A 24,604-nucleotide genomic window follows, 5' to 3' on the forward strand; every position below is an offset into this window, starting at 1 on the left:
AAATATTCGTGATACAGCAAAGAAAATAAAAATATTAACAGTTTTTCTATTATTTCCGGAGATATACAAACTTTCTCTCGTTTGTACATTTGCTCGACAATGTCAATACTCGATAATATTCAACTATTCTATTTTACTCTCTTGTACTCTTTATTGTTTTCTACTCTCTGCTCTGATCTCTTGTATTCTCTGCTCTCTCTGCATTGGTACCTAGTCTCTCATATTAGTTACCGCTTCTTTCTTTCGTTCCCTTATTATCGCTTTCTTGTATCCAGATATATCTTTTAGGCCTTTTCAAACAAAGTCCTAGACATCATGTAATCTCCTCACGTGCATCTCTATCGGTCATATACTCTCGCTTACATACCGCTCATGTCATTTATATTACTAGTATTACGTTTCTATCTTATAGATACTAATCTTAGCACTCTTTCGATATACACACACGCGCGCGCATACACGTGAATATTTTCATAACATAATACTTACGACTTAGAATTAGTATTCGATACGACATCATAATTTGTAAACTGATATCGATAGTATTGATTTGTTATCGGTCTTATTGCTAGTGATATTAATCGATGTATTGATGTTCAAATTATCCTTGGATATTAACTGATAGAAACGAATAGATTAATCGAACGATTATCACGAATGGGAATTTGATATTTCAACAGAATTTATAGTTATGAATAAGCTATCTGGTTGATGATAAAAAGTTTCATCTTGTATTATGAAGAATTAATTACGTATAGTAGCATACCGTAAAATATGTCGAAAGTAAGGGCGAACGAGTTAGTCTTGAACAAGGAAAGTAAGTAGTGAGGTTGGAGCGAGGTAGGCAATTAGCAAGCATTAGATGAAAGCCTCAATGTACATGAAAGAAATGAATTTATGAATTTGGAGGAACACATAAGGATACAAAAAGGTTTGTAATTTCGTTGGTGAATTGCGGAAATATTTAATTCATATTGTTTCCTAATATATCATAAAAAGTGTAGGATTTTTTTTTATTTAAAAAAGAAAATTAAGCTTTAAATGATTGAAATTTTCCATTAAATAAAAAATAATAAATTCGATTGTTATATCTGGGATTCGTGACAAATATTTCGTCAAAGAAAAGAAAATTTTTTGTTAAGATAAGAAATCTTCTATTGTTGAGAAATGACTTTTGTTTGTTTTTCTCTGTTCCATTACAATCAGTTAAATATCATCGGATTAAAGGAATAAAAATTATATAATATTAATAATTTATAACCTCTATAAGTAATACATATATACAGACACACACAAATTGATAAAAATAGAACATATATACATATAAATATATATATATAATTGTAATAATATATGAATTTATTGTGAATGGAATAGAATTTTCAGATTTCTTTAATGCAACTAATATTGTAAAAAAGTTCTTTAACAGAAAAATATCAGAGACCAGCGACAGAATAATTTTGTCAGAGATTTGTCAGAATTATCTTCTAATAAAATTTACTCGACTTCGGATCTTTGATAGTTGGTAACTTTCTGTCTATTTTTGCCCTATTATTTTGTTAACGGGACCATGGCAGTCACCTATGGTATAACTATGTAAAAATTTCCAATTAATTACTTTCAATAATTATTATAAGTAAAATATAAGCAAAATTAAAAACTTCTTAATAATAGAAATAACTGGATAAACAGTGCAAAGTAAAGATCGTAGACAATAATTAATTATTGTTATTAATAATTTTTGTTTCTATTAACAAACAGAATAAGTAGTCTAAACTTCGAATAGAGAAAATTTATATTAATTCATCTTTATATTATATTATTCATCTTTAATTATTACTTCAAATATTATTGATCAGTTCATTTGTTTTCGTTGGTTTCAAAGTTAACAGATAGAATATTAGGCAACAATTAAATTTTCTGACGTACTGTTTTAAAACAATATCAAGAAAAGTAAGATTTGCTATTGCAGTCCCTACAATTTTCCATTATTATTTTGTACAATTTTTATACTAAAAATATCGTTGAAACATAACCGATTAGCAAGTTGTGGTATAAGCAACCGAATATTTAATTAGAAGATGTATATTTAGACACAGCTTTAATAACTTATCATTGTAAGCTAATACTAATATAAATTCAATTATTATTCCTAGGATAAAATTTATAAAAGTCCTGTACATTTTAATAAAAGTGTTAGAAATAAATAATACATTCAAAACTCATTCGTGAAAATAAATCAAATTCTCTCCTTCATTTTCTCTCTTCTCTTTATTTTCTCTACCTCCTTTCTCTCGATTATATATGTATATTGCTCATGTACACACGCACATATATGTATGTATAATAATATATTATAAAGTATGTATATAATATAATATACATATATGTACGTATAATAATATATACTCATAAGTTGTATTGTTATCTTTGCAGAAATAAATAGAAACTTGTATTATATTTTGAAGAATTTTACAAAAATAATACTGGGCTGTAAACGAAATTTCTTCTCCGCTGTGAAAACGGTAGCAAACGTGTTAAAAATTTTTGGACGACTTATTTCAGATTTTAATTCGATTCTGTCTTCGTCTCGATATCTCTAATAATATCCTATACGATATTCTTGGGTATCTTTAAAAGATTCGCGACTTCTCGTACTGCTTTTTTTTTCATAATGAAACATTACTAATTGGTGTATGTCGAATCATGTATTATTTTTATTTCCGTGATTCATTTCGCGTCAGATGACGACTAAGTGTAATTGTAAGAAATATTCAACACATATTTCTATAATTTAATATCTTCGATATTGACCTAGGATATTTATAAATATACTACAGTTATCATACACTACATTTTAATTTTATAATGCTGATAAAATCATTGCGGGATTTTAAAATTAATACATATCCGTGATTGCACAAGAAAAAGGAAGATCTACTTGCAGATCCACACCATTTAAATGTTTATAGAATATAAAATATATAATACTCGACGCCTTGATAATTGAAAAGAATTTTTATCTGTATTTATATTTGATACGTTCTATTTATAGAGGAGATGGGAAGAAATTAAAAATATTTGCGCTTATCTATAGAGATTCAAAAATATATTCTGTGAATTTCCACTTGGTGTGTCCGGTGAACTGGAATTTAATTTCTATTTTTTTTTTTTCTTGAAATACTGAAATTCATTCTCCCTTCTTCCTACAGTAATTTTTCAAGGCCAATGGATTGGTCTTACTTTTTTTTATTTTCATATTGCTTTCTCTTGCTGGCATTTTTAAATCACTTACCAAACAAAATTATTAAGCCTACAGATCGTGATGATTGATTGTGAGTAAGAAACGCTATAAAAACAAATGTGTTACAAACAAATACGTTTAGATAGATAAGTTACGTAAGATAGATAAGATAGATAGATACGTTAAGATAAAAAGACAAAGTAAATCAATAACGGACGAAAACAAAACAAACATTTTGTACTTACTATAGGTCGTTAATATTACACGTATCTATCAACGAGTGGTTATGTGTCGAGATAATCAAAAACAGGATTTATTGAGAGTCCCGTGAAGTGAACACATTGTTCTTTTTCCGTTATCATAAATTATCATCATATATGTATATGATGCATATAGGCATATTTTTCTACTTTTTCTTTGTATCATTGTTCTTATTACTATATTATTATATTATATATTATTATTATAGTAATAGTAGTAGTAATAGTAATAGTAATAATATAATGTAAAATCAGTGAATAATAAAAATAATACGAAGCTATAAAATAGCGCTGGAAGAAAAAATGCGTAATGTGGATGGAACTCATGTTTTAATCTTTATCAAAATAATATGTAATATATAAGTGTATGATCACTAATTTTTATTTTTGAAGAAATAATCAATAAATGTGTATACTTTATAACTATTTGTCATCAAACCAAATCGTACCGCTACTGTATCTTATTTACTACAAAACATCACGAAATTCACATCACCATCAGCGAAGAAAATAAATGTAAGAGATTGAATTGTATATCTTATTAAATTATTAGATAAGGAAAGAAAAAGAATAAATTAGTTGATTATGTTATATAAGTACAATAAAAAACACAAGAGGTCATTGAGCTTGCGATCCCTGTATTATGAAACTTTTTTTTTATAAAAATATAAATAATTTTTATTTGACAACATACAATAGTATAAAAGTCTGTATAACGGAATTACAAAACTAATATGCCTGCCACACTTCTACTACACACTTCTAAGAAGTTTGCATTTCTATATAAAATCTGGAAGGAACTACAAATTTTTCTAAAATTGAACAGTATCTTAGAAACAGATCTATTGACATGAACGATTGGACTCGTATATTCTTATTTTTGTCCTAGAATTATTTATCCAAAGCTCATTAAAATGCACGAGTGAATTACTGTAGCTTTTCCGTGCGAGCATCGTGAAACGCATTTCATTGCGTTTGAAATATAATAGTTTAGAAAATCTAAGCATCATCAGCTTCCACTACACAACAAGCAAACAATCGTCACGAAAATAAAACAAACACCATTCAAGCGTGTATATATAAATTAATAGTGGGTATACAAGCTCCTTTTTTGCCACAAATTTCGAAGGTTGAAACAGGCATTGTACAAAACTTCTTTTTCGCGAAAGATGTCGAAAGAAGCATTTACTATGTACATATTACAATGGTAATAGGCGTAGTTACTGACTGATTTTGATGAACAAGGTCTTATTTTAAAGATGAACGTTTAATCAAAGACGGCGCTATTTCGAATTTTTGAAAAGGCTTTATACTTTTGCATGATATATTTTCAAAGAAAAATTATTTTATAGTGAGATTAGTTTTGTGTTCATGTTTAATAGAAATGAAAAGTAAAGTTTAAAAGTACTTATAATTAGAAAACTTGAAAATCTTGGAAAAGTAATTTATATTATTCCATAATAATGTTCAGAATATACTTAATTGAGTCAAAACATTGAAGCTTAGATAGATCAATTTTAATAACAATAACGATCGTTAAAATTTTCATGATATTATTATCAGTATATATAAAACATTTTTTCATGAACCAGGTTTTTAGAGCAATAATATAGAGTACAATTTCTATTGTTCAAACTTATTTTTGAAAATGTGCAACATTTTAGATTTTATGATGATACAACTAGAGATTTCTAAATTACTTAAGGAAAAGAAAGAGACTGATAACATCGAATTCGAGAGTGTTAATATCATAATCCTAGGCTATCTCAAAATATTTAACTGAATACCAGTAATGTAATGACATGCCAAAATCTGTAACTGATTACCGATAATATATTCGTAAATTATTTCAAATTTAATAACTAAAAACGCTCCTCTGCAATGTTTGTTAAGAGGCATCAACACACATTATTTGGAAATAATAAAAATTTCTGGTCTCAAAATAGCTACAAAAGCAATGTAGACTAGATATATAGAAAAGGAAATCTAAAAATACTGTTTTTATTTACAGATTTTGTAAAATTCTAATATATAAAATTAGATATTTTGTCAAATACCACACTAGAAAATATTATTATTAAATATTAAAATTTAATTATTAATTTGTTTGTTCAATTTTGCTTAATTTTATTAAATTTTAGTGTTAAATATGTTAAATAGTTGTATTCTTTTATAATTTAGTAATATGTTTTATATTTCAAGTTATTATTAATACTGGAATGAAACTCCAGTATTTTGCCGATTTTAAATGAAATATTAAAACTGAAATTATTTCCTATTAAACATCTTAAATGGCTCCTAATTGATATTTGATCTGTCTGAAGCTTTTATTACCGATTCTGTGCACTGTAAAATTGATAAAACCACCCTTAAACACCGGTACTTTGCCGAATTTTTTGAAATATTAATATTATTATTTATATTATTTATATTATTAATATTATATAATTTGAAATATTAATATATATAAATAATTTTCTATTAAGCACCCTAATTCACCCCTAATTCACCCTAATTAAGCCGGACCTGTCAAAAACTTTTATAATATATATGGAATTATATATCCATCGTAAATTAATAAAACCATTTCGATAACCATGCAATTTTTCGATTTCAATTGAAATATTAAAAATTGTAAAATTCTTTTCTAAGCACACTAATTGTTCCCTACTTGAATCGGCCCCGTCCAAAATTAATATTTTTTTTTGTACTTCGTAAAATCAGTAAAACAACCGTAAAAGTCTGGTACTTTTCTGAATTTAATTGAAATATGGAAAATTAAAAAATTTTATTTTAAGCAACTTGATTCATCTCTAATTATGCTGGACCTTTTCGAAACTCCTATTACAGATTTTGAGCAGCATAAATTTATTAAAATAATACTGAAACTCCGCTACTTTGCCGATTATAATTCAAATATTATAAATTAAGGAATTTAATATTAAGCACCCTAATTCACTGCTAATTGGACTGGAATTAATCAAAACTTCGATTCACCCTTAATTGAACCGGTCCTGTCCGAAATTTTTGTAATACATCCTGTGCACCGTAAAATTAATGAGACCACTCAGAAACCCCGTTACTTTGCCAAATTTTTCGAAATAATAACATTTACAAAATTTTCATGAAGCATTCTAAGTCTCCCTTAATTGATATGGCCCTGTCCGAAACATTTATCATAGCTTCTGTGCACCGTAAAATAAATAAAGCTACCCTTCAACCCCGGTACTTTGTCGAACTTTTTGAGATGTTAAAATATAATGAATTTTTTTATAAAGAACCCTACGTCGCACCTAATTCAGTCGGCCTTGTCTGAAACTTAGATAATAGGTTCTGCACACCGTAAAATTAATAAAAATACCATTAAACTCGTTACTATGCCGAAATTAATTGAAATAATAAAATTCAAAAATTTTTTTATTAGGCACTTTAAATCAATACTAATTGAGTCAGCCTTTTCCGAAAGTTATATAACAAGTTCTGTGTACCGTAGAACTAATAATGCCATCCCTTATACTTGGTATTTCGCCGAATTTATTGAAATAAACAAAATTAAATAATTTTCTATTCAGCACCCTAAATCACCTTTAAATGAGCCGGGACAGTCCAGAACTTTTATAATAGATTCGGTGCACTGTAAAATTAATGAAGCTACTACTAAACCTAAGTATTTTTCGAATCTTTTACAATATAAAAATTTATAGAATTTTTTATAAAGCACCCTAAGTTGCCCTTAATTGATACAGACCTGTCCAAAATTTTATAATACATTCTGTACATCGTAAAATTAACAAAACCATCCTGACACACATGTGCTTTGCCATATTTACTTCAGTAATTAAATTTAAAGAACTATTCTGCTAAGCATCCTAATTCGCTCTTAATTGAGCCAGCCATATCCGAAAATTTTATAATACTTTCTATGAACGGTAAAATTAACAAAATCATCCTTAAATCTCCATACATTGCCGAATTTAATACAAATATTAAAATTAAAAAATTTTTTTATTAAGTATTCTAAATTACCACTAATTTTGCCGGCTAAGTCCGAAGCTTTTATAATAGATTTTGTGCGCAGTAAATTTAATAAAACCACCCTTAAAACATGGTATTTTGCCGAATTTAATAAAGTATTTTTTAAATTCTAATATACAAAAAAATTTAATGAAGTACTGGAGTTTAAGAGTGGTTTTACTTTTTTACAGCGCACAGAATCTATTATAATATTTTCGTACAGGGCGGGCACAATTAGGGGCGATTTTTGGTGTTAATGCAAAATTCTTTAAATTTTAATATACAATAAAATTCGGCGAACTGTTGGGATTTAAGGGAGGCTTTATTAATTTTACGTTGCATAAAATTTATTATAAAAGTTTCGCAAGCGGTCGGCTCAATCAGAGGAGATTAAAAGTGCCTAACAAAAAATTTTTAATTGTACTATTTCAATTAAATTCAGCATAGTATCGAGATTAAAGAATGGTTCCATTCATTTTACGGTACACAGAATTTACTATAAAAGTTTTGGGCAGGGTCAGCTCAATTCAGTGCGATTTAGGATACTTAATAAAAAAATTCTTAAATTTTTATATATCAAAAAATTCGGTAAAGTACTGGGAATTAAGGGTGGTTTTATTGATTTTTCAATGCACAAAATTTATTATAAAAGTTTCGGGTAATTCTATGTATCTCATGCGTGAAAAGCATAAATTAAATTACATGGCAACGGTCGGCGGTACTATACTATCGAAGATTATCAGCGGCTTGTTGAACTTTTTTATTACTCTTGGTTTAATACTATAAATCAACATACAGGATTTAAAGGCAAGATATTTCTTTTTCAAACATCATCTTCGTTTTTAAGTGATTCGTAAAATCCACATCGTATTCGTTATGTGATTGAAATTAAGGAGGAAGATAAAAGAGAAAAAATTTATAATGGCAGTTACACGAATCAAAGAGGAATTTTTCATCGAACAAGGTGTACCGTTTCTCAAGACAATAACGTTCTTCGGGAATATTTTGAAATTATACGAAAAATGTCCATTCCATGTTTCCTCCACTTCCTGTCTTAATCGTAGTTGCATCAATTTGATATAAGTAATTATTCAATATAAGTCGACGTAGAAGAAATTATAAATTCAATGCTCCAAATTGTTTGTTATAATATTCACAACATATACTAATAAAATATTCATAACATTTAATAATATTATAAATATTTATACTATTAATGTTTAATATAATCATAATATTCAACGCTTCCTAAAAATATAAGAATATAGACTAATAAACTCATAGCATACTGCGAATTCCATTGTCAATAAATTTGAATAGGAATTCAATGAAATTGCGTCTTCGTTATCCATAGTCTCCTATGTATCGTCACATACCTTCATTAGTTATTATTCGTTTTGCCTATAATCCTACTCCCTCTGTGCATGCATTTGTACGCGTATGCATGCGTCTAGTCAAGTGGGCGAGACTGCGTGCGCAGATATATGCGTGCGTCTGTGTATTTTGCATGTTTTGAAAATAAAAAAATTATTTTTTCACTCGTTTTCCTTATATTAAACAATAACAGATATCTAGATAATACGATTGGTTTTATCTAATTATTTAATTATCTGTTTGTTTTTTTTTTACAGAACTATGTATCACATCGCTAATTTATTTCAATCATATAAACGACTACATTTTCCTAAAAATTTACTCTCTATTGAAGAATTTAAAAAAAATTATCGAATCATACTTTCGGTTAATTAATAATTCATACTGTACTAATTCAAAAGTAACAAGTAATTTACTAGAAAAATATTACATTTCTCTAATCGTCTATTTCTTATTACGTATAAATGTGCATAGCATTATTATGGCATTTATTATATTTCTAGCAATATAACATTTCGGATTGTATTATCCAAATGAATAAATTTTTCGAAAAGCACTTAAATAATACATTACCCAATATTTACTTCTAATTATTCCTTAAGATAATGGTAGATATTCGATTAACCGATTAACATCGCTAAAAACAAAAGTTATAAATGGCGTAGAGAGACAAATTTTCAATGAAATAAATAACCATTTCTTCTAAATACAATCTTTTAAATTTTATTTTCTATGCAATGTCGATGTTCTCTTCACGTAAACTAAATAAATTTCAAAAAAAAAAAGAAAAAAAAAATTCCCTTCCAGAAAGGAAAATAAACGAAATTCGATTCTTAAATAATAAGATGATGAATAGGATATGTATATGGAAAACGACAGATAGGGAAAATCAAAAGAAGTGATATTTAAAAAGAGAAAACGAAGTTGAAAACAAAAAAAAATTTCCCGTAATAGCTGTATTGATCTAAACTTGCTAGCAATACTGGTGAGATTACAGAAAATGATATTCTCGTCGGACTATGAAAAATAATAGGGGGAAATGAATAACGCATGCTCTCAACTGGGTTGCGCCTGCATTGTGTCTGGGAGTCGGGGTAGAAGCTTTTCGATGAGAGTTGGACCAGCGAAAGTTATTCCGTTTGGAGACACTAATGTGACCAGTGCTAACAAATTCCAAAAGATGAAAGACGATTTAAAAAGGAAGACGAGCGTGCAAACGGAAGTAGCTGAGAAATGCCAAAAAATTAGAAAGTGACGTTAAGAATCGCCGACGTTCTACACTTCATGGCCTTGGTATAATAAATTATAATTGAATTTAATATTAACATTTAATACATAACTCAAGGATTTATTTTCATAGATTTAAAAATTTTTTGTACGCCTCGCTATAGAAAATTCTATAATTTTATATATGTATATATGAGTTATATTGGAGACGCTACATTATACACTATTTTATACTTTGTGTCCAATACTACGATACTACGATATAGCAATTTATAATGTACTAAAGAAAATTGCATAGTTCTTTATTATTACTTTATACTATATTTTATCTATTCTTTTACATTTATTATATTATATTTTATTTTATCTGTAATTTGTCTTTGACGTATTATCGCATAATATTAAAGAGAAAGGAAAATATAATTAGAGTTATCTGAATTAGGATATTTCTGTTATACATTTATATGTCGTATTATAATAATCGTATATATGGCCAACTGTTGCGTAGCTCTATCCTGTTTCGTAATCCCCGATGAAAATATCCTTTGAGGAATCCACGATACTAGCTAATTTGCTGGTTTGACACTAATTCAATCGTTCCTCTGCCGATTAGTTAATCAATTGGAACAGAGATACATGATTTAATTCATTGACGAAGAGAACAGAAAAATGAAAAATAGAAGAAAAATAGAAAGGTCCCTTAACGTTCTCAACGAATCGTATGGATCTTTGATTAAACATTTCAGTTGTTGTGGTTTCAATTATTAAACGGATATTTCGTAACGTTTGCACGATACAAAAAAGTTCGTGCAATATTGAAAAAGTTTCAAGGAGATTCTGACATTTTTTCTATGTAAAGTTAAAATGAAATTCTGAATGTTGGCCCAAATTTTTCCATAAATAATTAGAACATTTGGGAAGTATATTGAAAGATTTATCGAACATTTTGAAAGACTTTGAAGTATTTTTAATAAAGATAAAACACTAAAGTTATCAAAATCTTTTAATAGAGTTTTTTTAAGCATGCTCTGTCAACGTTTAGATCGTGTAATTGGAATAATTACCAATTATTCGAAAGGAGTAATTTAAAAGTGTTCGACCATTTAAATATGTCCTATTAATATTATCATCATTAATATTATCCTTTAAATGACGCGCCTCATGTCGAAATACGATCTATATGAAGCTTATTATTTATTATTTATTCTTAGAAAAATTTATGAACCAGATCGATAGAAATAATAATAACAAATGATATTCATCTGTACATGTAAATACGTACTTATTTATAATTTTTCTTCCTAGACGACTGTGTTAACGGTGTCTCACAAGATCGTGCCGATGGGAGAAATTATTAAAAGTTTTCATAAAACTAAAATACGGAATTAACACGAAATAAAAATGTCTGAAGAGCACTGAAAGTATCTTTCCTTGACTACCGTGAGCGTGCTTGATTGATCCACATGGTAAAGAATAATGATGTTTTATTTTTAATGAAACCAATTTTCAAGGAAAGAAATGAAATTAAGTAAGAACTTAATATTTCGTTTAATGTCCAGGATGTAACGAGATGACCGGAATGCTCACATTGTTTAAACACATATGTAATATAAGCAAGAACGAGCATGGATTCCTAGCAATGCCGTAAGTAATTTTCATTTCTTTCCTTTAACAATAACGAGTAATAATAATAGCGATGAAATTTAAAATTCTGCTATAAATTTTTCATCATATTATAATATTACAATATTATAATTTCATTGCTGTGGAAGCAATGACTGTAAATATTGGTTTTCCGCAAATCCATCCCATATTCCCGTTATATCATGTTGCACAAAATCAGAAAACCGACTCCTTTTGCAATTAATCAGAATAGTTACAAAAGTAAATTTCATTCGATCAATCGTGATATAATATTATATGCTAAAATTTATCTTGAATACCATTCTGCAAAATTATTATTAAACGATAACTTGCTTAATTACAATTATCAATAGAAAGAGATAGAATTATGTTCGCTATCCCGTCGTAAAATCATTACATTTTATTTTTGTTTAATCAGCCCAGAGATAAATTTATATAATATTTTCTCTTATACGTACGTACATCAATTCAATTTTCTTTATTCTTTTCAGACGGGACCAGGATTAAGCAAAAGTAAATATTCAATTATATCTAAAATTACGTCCAAATCATTACGTTTGATCGTTTAACGACGCGAATGTATCTATATAAGTGAATTTACATTTGTATTTTCATCTTCTTTTTCTATTTATCTTTATACTCGTGAATGTGTGAATCAGATTAATTAACCCTATACACACACACACACACACATGTAGAGATACACATACAGAACATGTGTTGATATGTTTTAATTATTACGAATGTTTAAACGGAAAACCTCTCTATATGTAGGATGTATTTAGGGTTAATAGATGTATATATATGTATAAGTATATAAGTGTGTATATGTGTGTATAATCATAAAAATACATATATACATGTGTGTGTGTACGTATTAATATTGATGTATAACTATAATTTGCCTTTGTATTCATCTGTATACATGTAGATATTTAGAAAAAGGTAAAATTAACCCCTTTACTTCGGCGCCCTCTCAGACGTTCGGAGCTTCGATTGATTTATTCATATTTGATTTAGACGAATTTTCAAACGTTACAACTCTTTTGCAAAAAAAAATCAATATTTTGTTTCTTATAATTTTCTCGATAGTACGATAAGTTTTGAAGAAATTCGATTACGCCAGTTTCATTGATCTCTTGTTAGAATTATATTACTTTAGAATTTATATTACTTATCTTACTAGAATTATAATACTATTACTTGTAAGAATTTCCGTTTTTCTGATGGGGAGCTCTGTGGGGACGTCTGGGTACGAAGGGATAAAGAAAGATTAAAAAATAAATTAAAATAAAAAGAAAAGGAAGAAAAATTAGAATTGAAAAAGAAAAAAAAAAGAAATTAATACCAAAAAGGAGAAAACGCAAAAGATTAAAAAAGAAATTAGAATCGAAAAAAAGATTAAAATTCAAAAAAGGAAAAAAGGTGGAAAAAGAATTAGAATAATCAAAAAAGGAAAATCAGAAAAAAGGATTAAAATGGAGAAAAGAATTCAAGGGAAAAAAAATGAAGAAGAAAAAAAAGAAAGAAAGAAAAATATTACAAACAAATGCGTATTGGGAAATTGTACGGATATATTTCATATTTATATCGAGTGATATCTGTGTCTAATTTCTGTGAGTCGTTGTAATAGCGATGTCGCAAATGTAAACTCAACTTTCAACCGAATATTTGCTATTTCTTTAATTATTCACAATATTTGAATATTTTTAATCGGCTGTACGATTTGATTTTAATTTCATTAGCTTGATTAAAAAACTTGATTGAGAATGCGAATTAACGGAATATTTCAGGTTAATTCTCTAAGCAGTACGAGGCACAAAAATATAGAATCGAGTAAATTTGTTAGAAATTCGACTAAAAATTCGAGTAAAATTTATTAAATCATATATCGAAATATACTTATTACTATTATATTGTTTAATCAGATATAGTTGATTAGGTGTAAGATAATTTTTATATGATATAACAATCAAATTAGTAATGTTAATCTTTCATTAAACGTGATACATTTAATTACATCATTGTAATAAATAGAGTTAATTTTCATAAAAGAGTGATATTAATTATCGACATTACTGATTAAGATATTAAGTCAGGGAAAAAAGTTTCTTTTTATTTTCCTATTTTGCATTTTAATGCAAAAGCGGTTACGATTTACGATTGTTTAGAGTATAGATCATAATTAATAGTTTGAACGGACGGCAACGGTTGAATCTCCCCTTCCATAGGTCATGATCAATTTCACCCAGAATTGTGCTTGGTGGATCCTTTCAAGAATGCTTCAGTTCCGTTCCGTTCCGTTTTAGTAACGATTCGCAAATAAAAATACGATCCATTAAATGTTTCATTAATTAATCATGCGGCACACAAACATTGGATTTTTATTCTTCTTCAATGATTTATATCTGTTTTGTGTACAATTGGTTCCTTGACAGCATCATTTGCATCACTTACATGATACCATCTATATTGGAAACGTTTGATACAGCTTTGTGCAACGTCCATTGATAACGGATTGGTCAATAAATGTCAGAAATTTCTTTAAGAGCCGGAGTGGCATCATTATCTCTCTTGTAATAAAATATTCAAATGTATCTTCTTCGTTCTTCGATTCGACCTTGCTCGAAATACTTGATGGAAGCTAGCCTTTCGATAATCGCGCGGCACTATTGCCAAATTAATTGTTTAACATTAACAAAATTTTATCGGATGTCATTATTCATTAGCCGGTAGAATGCTAGGAAACATTTGAATAAGGAATGTGACGCAAAAGGGTAAAAGAACTAGGTTTCAACAATTATTGTCAGTTATAATCTTACATAACTGGGATGGTTGCTTTTGTACTGATTTCTACTGTTAATTTTATTATTGTTTTTTCTCGCGACTATTATTTATGTATATAATTTAAGATTAGAAACTAGTGCGATTTAATGTTAATATTGTCATCTGCCGACAAGTTGAAAGATATGGAAGATAAGTGTAACTCCGGGGAATCGCACGGTGCAAAAACCAAAGAACCGGACTTTCTTTTAACAAGCAACACTTACAAATCTATTAAAGAAGGTTAGTTAATTTTTATATTATTACACATTACTTCACATATTTATAACCTCTATTAATTTCTTCTTATTATAAAAGGAAAAGTTGCTACTGAGAATTTGGGATAATTCTGAAGAATAAGAAAGTCTTCCTGATATCTGTTATTATATTTTGTTACAGACAGTTATTAAACAAGGAAGAAAAAGAAGCTATAGGCGAAGCGTATATACGCACCGAAAGAATAAAAAAATGATGATGCTGTGACAGATGAATATCTAGAAAGTAGAGCGTCTTTTGTAGGACCAAGTCTTTCTGTAACAATTAGAGTATCTAAGCCTCCAAAAATTATCGGTATTTTTCCTTCGAATTTATTTCCATTTTAAACTATTCATTAACTTTTGTAAATCAAATATACCTACGTTACATATTAGATGTTGCCGACGGTTTGACAAACTTGGTTCTTCAAAAACGACTAGTCTACCCTATGCAGGATTTACATGTCATTCTATAATCCTTCTGGAAACACCGTCCGTAAGTCTATTGAAAATGTTTAAGATCAACCGCTTGTACGGCAATGGCGTAATATATATTCGCAATTGAATTATTTCAGGATTTACGAAGAGATACGACAAGACTTGCCACAGCCAAAGGTGCATCAATCGCTTGTGTAGATGCCTCTCACAAGAGAAAGAATGGTCATTTTGGTCAATCAAGGACCAATGGGCCAGATTTTCTTTCACCAAACACTCTCCTATGTATTAAAGAAAGTTAGTTTTTATTTCACATCGTATGCTTTACATATCTATAACCTTTATTAATTTCTTTTTATTATAGAAGTAAAAGTTACTTCTGTGAGAGAATTACAAAGCTTCCTAATTTCTGTTATTATATTTTGTTACAGACAGTTCTTGATCGAAAAGAAAAAGAGTTTATACGCGAAGCGCGTGGCGTACCGGAAGTGTAAAGAAATTGTGAGGCTGCGACAGATGAATGTCCAGAAAGTTGATCGTCTTTTGTAGGACCAAGTCTTTCTGTAACAATTGGAGCACTTAAGCTTGCAAAAATTATCGGTATGTTTCTTTCGAATTTATTTGTATTTTAAACTATGCATTAAATTTTGGAAATCTAATATACCTATGTTACTTGTTAGGTGTTGCCGGAGGTTTGACAAACTTGCTTTTTCAAAAGTGACGAACACAATCAACCACTTGTATGGCAATGGTGTAATGTATATTCGCAATTGAATTATTTCAGGATTTACAAAGAGAAACGGCAAGATTTGCCAAAGATGCATCAACTCCTGTAGTGATATCGATGCTTCTCAGAAAGGTACGAATGATAACATTGATATAATATTGAATAAAGAACCAGGGGAACAATTATTAGAAATGTTCCAACTATTAGAGAAAGATGTATAAAAGCTATAAAAGCAACTCTACTTTCTAGATATTAATTATTTCAGATTCTCCATTTTTTTTTATTCCTCTGGCACATCACGCGTTTCGCATATAGCTTCTTTTCTTCTACGCATAATAACTCCGCTAGTGAGCATATATAATGACAAAATGAAATAGATGATAACCTTGAATTGTATACACGAGGAATAGTCCCGCGTAGACACAGTAATAACCGTAAGAGTAGAGTAGTCGGTGGAAAAGCAACGATGTCAGATACGCATAATTGTAATTTAAAAAAATGGGTGAAACCTAATTGTCATTCCATTTTATATGTTCCTACCTTATTTAGGTCGAGTTAATTCGGGAAAAATGTTTCTTCGTATTCCTATATTGGCTGATGACATTATTCCGGGTCCATAACTTTAGTAATGTCCAACAATCAATTTGGTAATCAAACGCCGCGCGTTTGAAAGTTGAGTTTTTGTGGAATATTTTTCGAGAGGTTTTTTCGAATTCGTGTATTTGTTTAAAAGTTATCACGCCTTATAAATGAGATAGAACAAAGAAGATGTATTTTGAAATTTTATTACGAGGAAAAGAATAATGCCACTCCAACTCTTGAAAAAATTTAGAATCGATGCGTTATAAATGGACATCGCACATGGTTATATCAAACGTTTCCAATATGGAAGATATGATGTAGTGGTGGAAGACATAGACTAGGAACCAACCATCGGTCACAAAACAGTTCTACATCATTTGAAGAATGCTGGATGTAAAAAGATATCCAATGTTCATGTTCCATATGATCAAATAGTGAAGCGTTTAATGGATTTCTGTCTGCGAATCGTTATTAGGACCTAACGAAACCGATGCACTCTTGAAACGGGCCATTATGTGCGATAATCTATGAAAAGGATCATGATCCATGGAAGGAGAATCAACCGTTGTCGCGCCGTTCAAACTATTGATCATAATCTCTTCTCTAAACAATCGGAAAGTGATTTGCTTTTGCATTGAAATACGAAGAAACCTTTTCCTCTAACTTAATATCTTGATTAGTAATGTCATTGGTTGATATCATTCCTTTATGGAAATTAACTCGAATTATTTCAGTAATATAGTCAAAGGTATTTATCTTGCTTAACAATGTGAATGAATGACATTACTGATAGGATCATTATATTACATATAGATTATACACGTATATCATACACGTAATTAATTATATCTAATTAAATGTTATAATAATAATAAATATATTTCAATATACGATTTAAAAGAAAAAATCTTTTGCGTTTGATTTCTGGAGAAAGGAAGATAAGGCTACGCCACGCGGAGATGACATATCGTTTGAGCATACACTCGAAATACGGAATAAGTTTGAAACGTTTGAATCGATATCTTGTTTCTTATGAGGTCGATGACATCGACCGAAAATGCGTCTTCGCACAAGTTGATTGACGATTCTTTGATTGGAAGATTACAAGCATCAAGAAGGCAAAAGTTAACGAAGGAATAATTACATAATTTCAACGGATTATAAAATTAAAGTAATTAACCTGTGTAACCGGGGAATGGTTATGGTTGCATGGATTTTCAATAATCTTCCGAGAAGGAAAAAAAATAAAATGGACCATTCCAGTCAAGAAATTATGGAAGGTTTGACAATACGGATAGAACATGTTAAAAATGGTAAATGGATGAAATTATGTAAACGGTAATTGCTAGTTCCTATGTTAGAGTCGAGAACATTCAATAATATTGTCAACAGGTAAAAGACAGGAGGCATTCAGCGAAATCCTTTGTCTGTTGTAAGCCAGTTTTAAAATTTTAATTCAACGATGCTCCAATTTATGGATGTAATTTCCAATTATTCGAATGGAAACATCGAATACATAAAGAAAAAGAAATTAACAAAACACGTTCCCTGATGAAAGATCCTATATGAAAGAGATAACGAGTTACGATATGACTTAAACGTTGACTCGCGCGAGAATTTCCACAATCGAAATTTTCGCATCGCAAAAAAAAATTTGTTTGTGGAAGAAATACTTGGATCAAAGTTCCTGCTCTTGTATCAGAATCTCATCCCAATTCTGTCGTTGACACGAGATTTGAAAGGTTTTTGAGAAGATGATCAAGGTATTCTTGAGGAATTTAGAAGGATATTTGTAAAAACATCAAAATACCTTGGAATGGTAATAATTAACAGTATCCTTTCGTAATTAATTAGAGTAGTTACAAAAGTTTATTTCGAAATATAATATTATGGGCTAAAAGTTATTTTTACATCCGTTACATGTAAATCCATTACATATTTTAATTAGTATTAGCTTAAAGATGAACTTATAGAATATTTCTTCGGATATATACATACATCAATCTAATTTTCCGTCCATGTCTTTTCAGACAGCATGAGGAGTACAAGTAAATACAAATACATACGCAAAATCTAAGATTTTGTCTAAATCATTTTGTTTTATTGTTTAATAACACGTACCTGTCTATATAAGCACATTTGCAAAAAAATCAAAATTTTATTTCTTATAATTATCCGACTAATACGAGAAGTTTTGAAAAAATACGTCTACACCATTTACATTGATATCATTATTTATAAGACTTTTTCGGTTTCTGATCGCTCTGAAGGGACGTCCGAGTGCAAAGGGTTAAAAAAGAATTGAAAAATAAATTAAAATAAAAGAAGAAAAAAAATCGACTTGAAAAAGAAGAAAAAAGAAATTAATACTAGAAAGGAGAAACCACAAGAGAATGAAGAATAAATTAAAATCAAAGAGAAAAATGAAATTTAAAGAAGGAAAAGAAATTTTTTTTTAATTAAGATAAAGAGATTCGACAAAAAAAAGAAATAGAAAAAAACAAACGAACGAATACGTATCAGGAAATTCTACCGACCTAGTTTGTATTCATTCTCAGTGATATCTGCGTGTGATGTCCGTAAATCTATGTGATGGTGTTACAAGTGTAAACTGAAATTATAGTTGACATTTCCCATTCCTTCAATTCACAACATTTGAATATTTTTAGTGTGCCACAGGATTTCAAATTAATTTCGTTAACTTAAAAATTTTGATTAAAAGTACGAATTAACCTAATACCTCAGGTTAATTCTCCATTCAGTATTAAGACACATAAATATACATTCCAGGCAAATTTATTAAAAGTTCGACTAAAATTTTGTGTAAAATTTATTATATCGAATATTGAAATATATTTATTATTGTATTCTTTAATTGCTAATAGTTAATTGCGTATAACTCAATTTTTAGATAATATAATAATCATATCAGTAATGTCATTCACTCGTTAAACGATATACTTTACTGGCTACATTATCGCAATAATTCGAGTCAATTTCCGTAAAAGATTGATATTAATCAATGACATTACTAATCGAGATGTTAAGTTAGGGGAAAAGGTTTCTTCGTATTTCAATGCAAAAGCGAATCATTGTCCGATTGTATAGAGTAGAGATTATGATCAATAGTTGGAACGGGTGGCAACGATCGATTCTTGTTCCATCGATCATGATACTTTCCGTACATTATTGAACATAATTGGCGGTTTCAAGGATGCTTTGGTTTCGTCAGGTGTTGGTAATGATTCGCTGACAGAGATACGATCCATTAAATGCTTCACGATTTAATCACGCGAAACACAAACATTGGATCGTTTTTATATCCAACCTTCTTCAAACGATATAAAACTGTTTTGTGATCGATGGTTAGTTCCTTGTCGACATCAGTCGCACCACTTACATCATACCTTCCATATCGAAAACGTTTGATGTAGCTATGTACGACGTCCATTGTTAATGCATCGGTCGATAAATATTACAAATATTTTTAATAGCTAGAGCGGCATTATTATCCTCCTTGTAATAAAATTTCAAAATATGTCTACTTTATTCTACCTTATTTATAAGGCATAATAACTTTTAAACACATAAACACATACAAATCATGACCTTTCTAAAGATATGAAAACTCTATGAAAACTCTATGAAAATTCAACTTTCGAACGCGCGGTACGATCGCCAAATGGATTGTTTGACATTGCTAAAGTTATGGGGCCGATAGAAAACGAAGAAACATTTTTACCTCGATCTAAATATGAAAGTGATACGTAACATGGAATGACAACTACGTTTCACCGATTTTTGTAAATTACAATTTTACGTATCTGAAATTGTTGCCTTTCTACTGACCTCTACCATTAACTTTATTACTGCGTTTTCGTGTAACTCTTATTTGTCTATTCAATTTAAAGTTAAAAATTAGTAATGTTTAATATTAATATTGTCACCAGCCGACGAGTTCGAAGATTTAGAACATAAGTTTAACTACAATCGGATGGTGGAAGAACCAGAGAACCGGACTTTCCTTCATCAAACACTTCCAAATCTTACATTGTAATGTATATCTAGCTTGTGATATAGTATAATATAGTATTGTATATACATATATGTATATATATATATGTCTATAATATATTTATTATTTAATCAAAAAAAGAATACAACAGTATCGAAGAAAGAAGATAAAAAATGATGAATTAAACCAAATAATATATTCGACTTTAAAATCTGTTCATTAAACTTGTTAACAAAGATTTATAACGACATTGATCCATAAATCACGAAGATACGAAAATATAGTTGTTTAGTGATTATAAATGCACATATGTTGCCAATATCTTGATCCTTTAACAAGATTATGAAAAATATTTGAACGTACAGTTGAACACTATCGAGTTAGATAACGATCGATTAGACGTTGGATTATCGATGATCACAAAATTTATGAAAAATTATATCACAAACGACGTTAGAATAAAAATTGGATGACAATCGAGAGGAATATTTTCGAACGTTAAATTCGGCATTCATTGGATCCTACATGGGTGTTCGTTTTCAACGAATATGGAATCGAACGGTACTCATGACAGGGCATTTAATTAAAAGGCCGATAGCCAGGATCTCCTCTCATACATATACATATATATATATGTATATATATTATATATATATATATATATATATATATATATATATATGTCGTACTATGCGTGTGGACGAATTCGTTACCAAGTGGGTGCAGAATTGATAGCCATCCATTCGGATCAATCTATCAACCTACCTAGCGATTTAGTTCTTCTCGTTTGCTAGGAAATTCGTTTTTATTCGACAAATCTCGGTATGAAATGAAAAAGTAACTCGTGTGAAATGATTCACGATGAAGGAAAATATTGTCAATGGATTATCATCCACGTTACAGATGTAACAGCACTTATACCTATGCATGTACGCATGTACGTATGTACGTACGATATATGTATATATATATATATATATATATATATATATATATATATTTGCATATGCATTTAATGTTTGCGTTTGGAATTTGATGTTTTCTGTGTTTCTCTTTTTACTCATTACATTCTATTGATGTATTCACCGGCAATCACGTGAAAAGTTTTATCGAGAGCTGTCAACAGTATAGCGACAACATGCTGTTCTCTAGACACTCGAGTATGTTCGTAGCATGGTATATCCGGTTCATAAAAACAGCGATTCGTTTTGCTTCCCCTTGTCGTGTAAACTGAACTTCCCATTGCAAATAAAGAAAGAGAAAAAGAGAGAGAAAGAGAGAGAAAGAGAGAGAGAGAGAGAGAAAGAGAGAAAAAGAGAGAGAAAAGAAGATAGGAAATATGTATTTTCAAGCAAAATGAATCTAATATTTTCTCTTTTTCTTTCTTGTTTTTTCTTTTCTTTTTTTAAAAATATTTTATTTATCTTTTTCTTTTTCTCAAAAGAATAAAACAATCATGAACGAATAACTCTCATGTTATTAATAATTAATTGCTGATTTTAAGCGACGACTACTGAGTTCTCTTTTGAATCATCGCCAAAGATGACGGAACAACGAGTAACGATGCATTTAATCGAAGATTTATGGTTGTCGACGTCGAGAAATGATTCTACGAAATCGTCGGGCACGATTCTCCATTTCTGATCTATACATATATAAACGCATATATATGTACGTGAGTATATATATATATATATATCATTTTTATATATATATATATATATATATATATATATATATATTCAAATTGGCTTTTCACTGCGACTTTTGCGTTACGTTGATAAAAGAGAAGATCCAGAATGAACAAGCACTCTACGATTTATTTACATATATACAAAGCCTTATATAGTATATAGGTATACACACACACACATACGCACACATGTATATATTGGGATAAATGATATTAATTTGCATCGTTACTATTGTTTCTACTTTTTTAACAATTTTATTTACTAAACTTCAATTTAATTAAAAAATAGATATACATTGACACGAATTGAAAATCATTCTCATATACATATATACATACACACATAAATACACACACACAATGAGAAACGAATTTAATTTGTATCGTTACTATTGTAATTACTTTTGTAAAGATTTTATTTAATGAAATATATATATATATATTGCCACGAATCGAAGATCGTTTTCTATATATATATATATATATATATATATATATATATATATAATATATATATAATATATATATTATATATTATATATTATATATATATACACAATAATATATATACATACAATAAGAAACAAAGTAAATTCGTATCATTATTAATATTACTACTTTTCTTTTAAACAATACTTAAAATCGTATAACGTGAATTGTTATACACATATTTTATTTATTGAGATAACACAGAAAAAATGTTTTATAAAAGAGAGAATAAACTTTATTATTCCCACTCGCTATGAACAATTATAATTCTATTTCACATTGATCTTTAATTTCTTAGACTATATTGTACCATCATTAAAACGTTTGAAATTATCGTGGACTATGACAAATTTTTTCAACTCGAATTTGTTAGATCGAGGAGAAAACTATTGGAACAAGAACTACGTATGTTGTTGTTATAACTTTAACCTCGTTTGACCCGGAAAACGAGATTCAAAGAGTGAGAGCTCTTCTGTCTCCGGTTTGACGTCATAGAGGAAGTATAACAGGATGGAGCACCGACCGAAACCATTTACAACCCTCTCTTTTAATTTAACGCCATTCTCAGACATAGACACATATATACACAATACATATATGAAATAAAGATATGTTGGTTCCATGTAACAATAGAGAATTTTTTAATAAATTTTCCATCGAGAGAAAAAAAAAGAAATAACTCTCATAGATTTTTAATCTACAAAACGTTGCATTGAAATTAATGTGCGATTTATTTTATCATATTTATTTTATCATTTCTTTTTTTTCTTTATTGTATTATTAAGAATTAATGATTAATTAATTTGTTGATTCATCGTCGTTGTAAAAATTTAACAATAAATCAAGCCAAATTTATGAACACTTTCGAATTTCTATGTTTTTATTAGAATAAATTGCGTGACATGCTTTCTCAAGTAAAAAAAATATTAAGATACAAGTTTTAGATGAACAGTATTAAAAAAATACGAAAAGATAAATAAAAAATAATATAAAGAATAAAATACAAAAGGATAAATATGTACGTGTAAATAAAGAATTATCTTTCAAAAAATAATCACAGTAAAAGAAAACAAGAAAAAAGGAAAGAGGATAAACGGACAATCTTTGGAACAATAATTCGAGAATATTAATTTTTTTAAGAGAATATTATTCTTTTTAAAAGAATATAATTTTTTAAAGAGAATCATTAAAGTTTTAGTTTGTCGAATGTTTAATCTTTATCGCGACGAGCTTTAAATCATTTCGCTTATAATTCCTATTAGTTGAACGATATAGAGAACGAGAAAGACAGAGAGCGAGCTATATCGTGCCAATTCTCAACGGGATCGTTATACCTCTTTGCAATATGTATATTCCGAAATTATTTCAAATATACACGAAGGACGGTCGAGATAAGCTTACAAAAGCTATTGTCTTTAAGGTTAAAGCCACTTCGAATTTCCTTTCAGCGATCGTAATGAACATGCGAGTTTGTCTATCGATAACTTAGTATAACGGATTAGTTAATTATCCTCAGTGATGATCATAATTAATTATTTCTACAATTAGAACACGAGATTAAAGGTATTATTAACTATTGATAAGTATCGAATATCGATATCGATGAATATTTTCAATTGAATGAGAATTAAATGTATTTTTATCTTTTATTGTTTTGTTTTCTTTCATTCCTGTTTTCTCTTTTTCTTTCTTTCTTTCTTTTTTTTTTTTTTAATTTAATGGAATTTGAGAATTCGTAAGATTTGTTTATACGTATATCTTTGTAAAGAATTATTATATATATAATAATACTAGTGATAGTACTAGTAATAATACATTCTGTA

At 28.7% G+C, this 24,604-nt stretch overlaps 2 long non-coding RNA genes across 2 annotated transcripts; both read left to right on the forward strand.

Moving 5' to 3' along the window:
* The first annotated feature begins 11,463 nt into the window (after nt 1-11,463).
* Nucleotides 11,464-12,632, forward strand: LOC127069562 (uncharacterized). The gene is made up of 3 exons (XR_007783610.1): nt 11,464-11,585; nt 11,679-11,763; nt 12,255-12,632. It is a non-coding gene; the product is annotated as an uncharacterized LOC127069562 (long non-coding RNA).
* A 2,063-nt stretch (nt 12,633-14,695) lies between these two features.
* On the forward strand, nt 14,696-16,367 carry LOC127069339 (uncharacterized). The gene is made up of 6 exons (XR_007783523.1): nt 14,696-14,829; nt 14,986-15,336; nt 15,416-15,572; nt 15,707-15,875; nt 15,956-16,134; nt 16,268-16,367. It is a non-coding gene; the product is annotated as an uncharacterized LOC127069339 (long non-coding RNA).
* Nucleotides 16,368-24,604: the final 8,237 nt, after the last annotated feature.

Source organism: Vespula vulgaris, chromosome 15 (genome assembly GCF_905475345.1).
Source record: "Vespula vulgaris chromosome 15, iyVesVulg1.1, whole genome shotgun sequence".
In the NCBI taxonomy this organism is placed as follows: domain Eukaryota; kingdom Metazoa; phylum Arthropoda; class Insecta; order Hymenoptera; family Vespidae; genus Vespula; species Vespula vulgaris.